Consider the following 6895-nt stretch of genomic DNA (forward strand, 5'->3'; position numbering starts at 1 on the left):
AGACGGATTTCACCATGTTGGCCAAGCTGGTCTTGAACTCTTGACCTCAAGGGATCTGCCCACCTCGGCCTCCCAAAGTGCTGAGATTACAGGCGTGAACCACCATTCCTGGTCTTCTTGATATTTCATACAAATGGAATCATACAATATGTGACCATTTGTGTTGGCCTCTTCCAGCAAGCATAATGGGCTGTTTTGGTATTTGCTTTTTGTTTTTGAGACGGGGTCTTGCTCTGTCACGAGGCTGGAGTGCAATGGTGGGATCATAGCTCACTGCAGCCTCGAACTCCTGGGCTTGAGAGATCCTCCTGCCTCGGTCTCCACATTGTCTGAGACTACAGGTGCACGCCACCACATCTGGGCAATTTTTTAAATTTTTCTTTTGTAGAGATGGGATCTCGCTATGTTCACCAGGCTGGTTTCGACCTCCTGGACTCAAGGGATCCTCCTGCCTTGGCCTCCCAAAGTGCTGGGATTATAGGTGTGAGCCATCGCACCCAGCTGAGCATAATGGTGTTGAGGTTCATCTAAGTTCCAGCATGTATCAGAATTTCATTCCACTTGCAGCTGTATTACACTGCGCCATGTGGATGGACCACATTTTGTTTATGCACACATCAGCTGATGGTCATTTGGGCTGTTTCTGCCTTTTGGTGATCGTGAATAAGTACAGCTAGAAACATTCGTGAATATGTAGTTGCAGTCCCTGGATTCAGTTTCTTTGGGTCTATACCTAGAAGTGGGGTTGCTGGGTCATTTGGTAACTCTATGTTGAACTTTTTGAGTAATTGCCCAACTGTTTCCCACAGTAGCGGTACCATTTTCCATCCCCACCAGCGTTACACAAGGGTTCCAGTTTTGCCACATCCTTGCAACATCCTTTTTTGATTATGATAACCATCGTAGTAGGTGTGAAGTAGTATCCCGTTGTGGTATTGTTTTGCCTTTTCCTGATGACTAATGATGTTAACCAACTTTTTGTTTGAATTTTTTTTTTTTTTTTTTTTTTTTTTTAGACAGAGTCTCACTCTATTGCCTAGGCTGGAGTGCAGTGGTGATCTCAGCTCACTGCAACCTCCACCTCCCAGGTTCAAGCAATTCTCGTGCCTCCCAAATAGCTGGGATTACAGCACACCTGCCACTGTGCCCGGCTAATTTTATATTTTTAGTAGAGATGGGGTTTCGCCATGCTGGCCAGGCTGGTCTCGAACTCCTGACCTCGAGAGACCTGCCCACCTTGGCCTCCCAAAGTGTTGGGATTATAGGCATGAGTCACCGTGTCTGGCCTTGATGTTAACCACTTTTCTTTCACAAAATATTTCCTCTTGATTTCAACTCTTGTTACTCTTCTGCATTGCCTTCCTCCTGTTGTTTAAAATTACAGCAGATTCCTGCCTCAGGACTTTTGCACATTGTGCTTCCTCTGCAGAAATGTTTTTGCGCCAGATACCGACGTGGCTCCCTCCTTCCCTAACTTCCTTTACTCAAATGTCATTCTTTCATGGGACCCACCCAATCACACCCTTCTGGACACTTCCCACCCGTGTTACCTGCTGGTGATCTGTCTCATTCATGGCTATATCCCCACAGCCTGGCAGAAAACAGAGAACCTGTTTTGTAAGTTTCATTGCCTGCGGGGCTCAGCACCCTGTCCAAAGGTCTTTTCTTGTGCACCAAGGGAGCATGGAACACAAGGGGGCACAAGAAAGATCTTGTCCACTCCTATGATTTTCTTTCTCTCTCTCTTTTTTTTTTTTTTTTTTTTTGAAACAGAATCTCACTCTTTGCCCAGGCTGGAGTACAGTGGCGTGATCATAGCACCACTGCTGCATTGAACTCCTGGGCTGAAGTGATCCTCCATCCTCAGCCTCCGACAGCACTGGGATTACAGGTGTGTGCCACCACACCTGGCCCCAAGAGACTCTTTAATTCCTACATCCAGCCAACACCTGCTCCTATGAAGACCTGGGTCCACAGCCAAGCCATCTGCAGTGGCCTGTGCCTGTGGTCCCAGCTACTCAGGAGGTTGAGGCATAAGAATCAATTGAATCCAGGATGTGGAGGTTGCAGTGAACTGAGATCACGCCAATGCACTCCAGCCTGGGCATCAGCAAGACTCATCTAAAAAAGTAAAAATCAAAAAAAAAAAAAAAAAAAAAAATCCAAAGCCAAGGTCCAGACATGCAGAGGAAAGAGGCCTCTGGCTGCAAAGCCTGCTGCTGCATGAATAAGCAGAACCCTCCTCTCGAGCCTGACAGCCTTGGAACAGCGCAATGCATTTGCCCGAGTGCTTCCTGTGTGCCAGGTCCTGTTCTGGGCAACAGAGATACAGCAGTGAGCTTTGCAGACACAGCCCAGCCCTCCCAGCGTCCCCCCTCTGGCTGGGTCTGAGCTCGACCTTTGAAACAGAACCAGGAGTTGGCCTGGTGTTCACAGCTGGCCTTGGTGTTGCTAGGAGCTGGTCTGGCAGTCAAAGCAGGGCCCTGGTGTCCTCCTGCTGGACATAAACAATCTCACATGACGCCGACATCAGACAAGGCCACTCTGTGACCGTGGCAGAGCAAGACAAAACAAGCCTGCTCCGTAATCATGTCTGAACACAGGCAAAACACGAACACTGTCCATACCATCAGAGTAACTGGACCTCCTCTGCTGCCAGCTAATACCAGCGACGGCTGTTCCTTACCAAGCACAGCTTTAGTCTTCCGACTTCTTTCCTTCCTTCCTTCCTTCCTTCCTTCCTTCTTCCTTCCTTCCTTCTTTCTTCATTGCTTTCCTTCCCTCCCTCCCTCCTTCCCTCCTTCCCTCCCTCCTTACTTCCTTCTTTCCTTTTTCCTTCCCCTCCCTCCCTCCCTCCCTCCCTCCCTCCCTCCCTTCCTTCCTTCCTTCCTTCCTTCCTTCCTTCCTTCCTTCCTTCCTTCCTTCCTTTCCTTCCTTCCAGCTTCGCTGGAGCTCTAAGGAGGCAGGATTTGCACCAAAACTGTGCCCCCAAAACACCTAACAGAACTGCAGATCCCAAATCCCTTCCTTCCTTCCTCCCTCCCTCCCTCCCTCCCTCCCTTCCTTCCTTCCTCCCTCCCTCCCTCCCTCCCTTCCCTCCGACTTCTTCGCACAGATGATTAAGATGCTGAATAGGCCGGGCACGGTGGCTCAAGCCTGTAATCCCAGCACTTTGGGAGGCCGAGAAGGGCGGATCACGAGGTCAGGAGATCGAGACCATCCTGGCTAACCCGGTGAAACCTCGTCTCTACTAAAAAATACAAAAAACTAGCCGGGCGAGGTGGCGGGCGCCTGTAGTCCCAGCTACTCAGGAGGCTGAGGCAGGAGAATGGCGTAAGTCCGGGAGGCGGAACTTGCAGTGAGCTGAGATCCGGCCACTGTACTCCAGCCTGGGCGACAGAGCAAGACTTCGTCTCAAAAAAAAAAAAAAAAAGATGCTGAATAATAGAGTTCCTTCTCTCCCTAGCTGCTCTTTTGTTCTGTGTCATTTTTGGGACAGAATCTCACTCTGTCACTCAGGCTGGAGTGCAGTGGTGGAATCATAGCTCACTGCACCCTCACTGCGACCTCAACCTCCTGGGTTCAAAAAATCCTCCCACCTAGCCTCCCGAGTAGCTGGGACTACAGGCATGCGCCACCACACCTGGCTTTTTAATTTTTTGTAGAGATGGGGTCTCATTGTGTTGCCTAGGCTGGTCTCAAACACCTGGGCTCAAGCCATCCTCCCACTTCAGCCTCTCAAAAGTGCTGGGATTACAGGCCTGAGCCACTGCACTCGGTCTCCCTTGCTTTTTTTTTTCCTTTTCTTTTTTTGGGGGGGTGAGGGGCTGGGCACAGTGGTTCACGCCTGTAATCCTAGCACTTTGGGGGGCTGAGGCGGGTGGATCACAAGGTCAGGAGTTCGACACCAGCCTGGCCAATATGGTGAAACCCCGTCTCTACTAAAAAAATACAAAAATTAGCCGGGCACAGTGGCGGGCACTTGTAATCCCAGCTACTCGGGAGGCTGAGGCAGGTGAATTGCTTGAACCTGGGAGGTGGAGTCTGCAGTGAGCAGAGATCGCGCCACTGCACTCTAGCCTGGGCGACAGAGTGAGACTCCGTCTGAAAAAAAAAAAAAAAAAAAGAGAGAGTTTTGCTCTGTGACCCAAGCTGGAGTGCAGTGGCATGATCTCGGTTCACTGCAACCTCCACCACCTGGATTCAAGAGATTCCCCTGCCTCAGCCTCCTGAGTAGCTGGGAATACAGGTGCCCACCACCACACCCGGCTATTTTTTGTATTTTTAGTAGAGACAGGGTTTCACCATGTTGGCCAGTCTGGCCTCGAACTCCTGACCTCGGGGGATCCGCCCCCCTCAGCCTCCCAAAGTGCTGGGATTACAGGCGTGAGCCACCACACCCGGCTAATTTTTGTATTTTCAGTAGAGACGGGGTTTCACTGTGTTCGTCAGGCTGGTCTCAAACTCCTGACCTCAAGTGATCACCTGCCTTAGCCTCCCAAAGTGCTGGGATTACAGGCGTGAGTGAACCACTGCACCTAGCCACAACAGCCCTTTTCTGGATGGTACTTTGGGAGGCTGAGATTACCAATGTGAGCCACCATGCCTCACCTGTGTGTTGCTTTTATATGTTTTTATCTACTCATCTCAAAAAAAGAAAGTAAAATTTCCAACCAATAAATTCATCCCACCCAAACCCCCACTTCCTTAAGCTGTGCCCCCAAAACACCGAGCAGAACTGCAAAGCCCATAATAAGTGCTTTCTGGCCAGGCACGGTGGCTCATGCCTATAATCCCAGCACTTTGGAAGGCCGAGGTGGGTGGATCACCTGAGGTCGGGAGTTCGAGACCAGCCTGACCAACATGGAGAAACCCCGTCTCTACTAAAAATACAAAATTAGCCCAGCGTGGTGGTGTGTGCCTGTAATCCCAGCTACTCGGGAGGCGGAGGTGGGAGAATCACTTGAACCCGGGAGGTGGAGGTTGCGGTGAGCTGAGATCACGCCATTGCACTCCAGCCTGGGCAACAAGAGCTAAACTCTGTCTCAAAAAAATAAATAAAAATAAGTTCTTTCTAACACCTCCCTACTGAGACCCCCATCATGCCCTATGACATGTATGAGCTCTCTCTCCCGCTCTCTTTCTCTCTCTGTCTCTCTCTCTTTGATGAGTAATAAGCTTGAATGTGCTTAATCACGAAAACATTGCTGGTGGTCTTTAGCTGGGGGAGGAGGGATGACTGTCCCCTTTAAAGGGCACTTTGGAGATCTGTGCGCCCTAGAATAATATTAAGAGGCGCAGTGACTCAGGGAATTGGGTCCATTCTGTGTGGGGTGTGTAGAAGGTAGAGGGACAGAAAAACTTCAGAGGATGATAATAATGGACACCAGCAGCCTATTTCATCAAGTCCTCAACACTGACACTGCTTTCTGAAGTGGTTACCATCACCAATCCCCTTTTGCAGATGACAAAAACCTAAGTTCTAGCTGGGCATGGTGGCACACACCTGTAGACCGACCTACTTGCGAGGCTGAGGCGAGAGGATTGCTTGAGCCCAGGAGTTCAAGTGCAGCCTGGACAACATAGTGAGACCCTACTTCGAAAATGAAACCAACCAAAAAAAAAATCCCAGAGGCTCCAAGAAGTCAATTACTTGCCTGGGTTCCTGGGGCTCTAAGGAGGCAGGATTTGCACCAAGCCTGCCTGGTAATTTTCCTCCCGGCTGCCCCTAGAGGTGCTGAGTAGTCATTGTGACAGTTTCATTACATAAAGGAAGCTCTTGGGATCACAATGGGCAGGGCAGACCACACTTGGATGCAGCCTGGGAAGGAACACGAGGGTCCTCTGAGAGACCAGGGACAGAGGGAGATCCAAAGATCTAGTCTGTAGCTAAGTGCGTTTTCTAAGACTCATTGATTCACACGCCATCCCTTGAGGTAGGTACACTGTCCTTGTCCCTGATGTACAGAGGTGAAGACTGAGGCTCATGGGAACTTAATTACTTATTCCAACATTACCTGGCTAGTAATCTCAGTTGCTGGATTCTCTGATGACCCATTTTGGAGGTCACATTCAACTCTCAACTATTTCAGGTGGCAAACTGATTCAAAAAGCAACCAACTCAGCCAGGCGCGGTGGCTCACGCCAGTAATCCCAGCATTTTGGGAGGCCAAGGCGGGTGGATCACCTGAGGTTAGGAGTTTGAGACCAATCTGGCCTACGTGGCGAAACCCCATCTCTACTAAAAATACAAAAAATGGCCGGGCATAGTGGCGGACACCTATAGTCCCAGCTACTCTGGAGGCTCAGGTGGGAGAATCACTTGAACCTGGGAGGCAGAGGTTGCAGTGAGCCGAAAAAAAAAAAAAGAACAAACTTAACACACTGAAAACTTGTGGTTTCATTAAAACACACACACACACACCCCTCTTCATCCATGTTTTCTATTTTCGTGATGGGGTCTCACTCTGTCACCCAAGCTGGAGTGCAGTGGCGTGGTCTCGGATCACTGCAACCTCTACCACCCAGGTTCAAGCAGTTCCCCTGCCTCAGCCTCCTAAGTAGCTGGGATTACAGGCGCATGCCACCATGCCCGGCTAATTTTTGTAATTTTTTTCTTTTTTTTCTTTTTTTCTTTCTTTTCTTTTCTTTTCTTTTCCCTTCCCTCCTTCCCTCCCTCCCTCCCTCCCTCCCTCCCTCCCTCCCTCCCTCCCTCCCTCCTTCCTTCCTTCCTTCCTTCCTTCCTTCCTTCCTTCCTTCCTTCCTTTCTTTCCTCTTTCTCTCTCTCTCTCTTTCTTTCCTTTTCTTTTCTTTTTTTTTTTGAAACAGAGTTTCACTCTTGTTGCCCAGACTGGAGTACAATGGTGCGATCTCAGCTCACCACAACCTCCGCCTC

This window comes from Rhinopithecus roxellana, chromosome 8 (assembly GCF_007565055.1).
Source record: "Rhinopithecus roxellana isolate Shanxi Qingling chromosome 8, ASM756505v1, whole genome shotgun sequence".
Taxonomy (NCBI): Eukaryota; Metazoa; Chordata; class Mammalia; order Primates; family Cercopithecidae; genus Rhinopithecus; species Rhinopithecus roxellana.